Raw genomic sequence first — 587 nt, forward strand, 5'->3', positions numbered from 1 at the left:
AGTGGCTGGTGGGTTTGAACCGCCAGCCTTCTGGTTAGCAGTCAAGTGCTTTAGCCACTATGCTACCAGAGCTCCTATGAGAAAACCCTATTTCCAAACAGGATTATATGCACAGGTGGAGGGGGTAGGACTGCAGCATATATTTTAGGGGGACCCAATTTAATCCACAACAGACTGGAATGTCGCCCTTACCTGTAGTGGGTAGCTGAGACAGCATGCAATGCCTGGAAGGAGTTAGGTCCTAGAACTATATTCAATGCACCTGTATGGACTGGAGTCCTTTCCAGTCAGAAAAGTTTTGACTAGAAATGCTAGGACATTATAGCCAATGGTTTTAAGGACTGAGAACTGAGACAGTATTTGGGGAGAACAGCATTTGGTCAGATATACATTTATGAGATAGCCTTGTGACCCCAGGAAGAGCTTCTAGAATTCCAAAAAGATAAAGAGGCATGAAGACAGTGTGGTAGTTATGCTTGTGTGTCAACTTGGCTGGGCCTGGTTGAGTGGCTGGGTAGCTGGTGGTAGTTATTCCCCATGATGAGACAGGCAATCAGCTCCATGGTGGGATCTACCACAAGCAGCTG

Source organism: Orycteropus afer, unplaced genomic scaffold, assembly GCF_000298275.1.
Source record: "Orycteropus afer afer isolate SDZICR_OR568_19922 unplaced genomic scaffold, OryAfe1.0 scaffold00428, whole genome shotgun sequence".
Taxonomy (NCBI): domain Eukaryota; kingdom Metazoa; phylum Chordata; class Mammalia; order Tubulidentata; family Orycteropodidae; genus Orycteropus; species Orycteropus afer.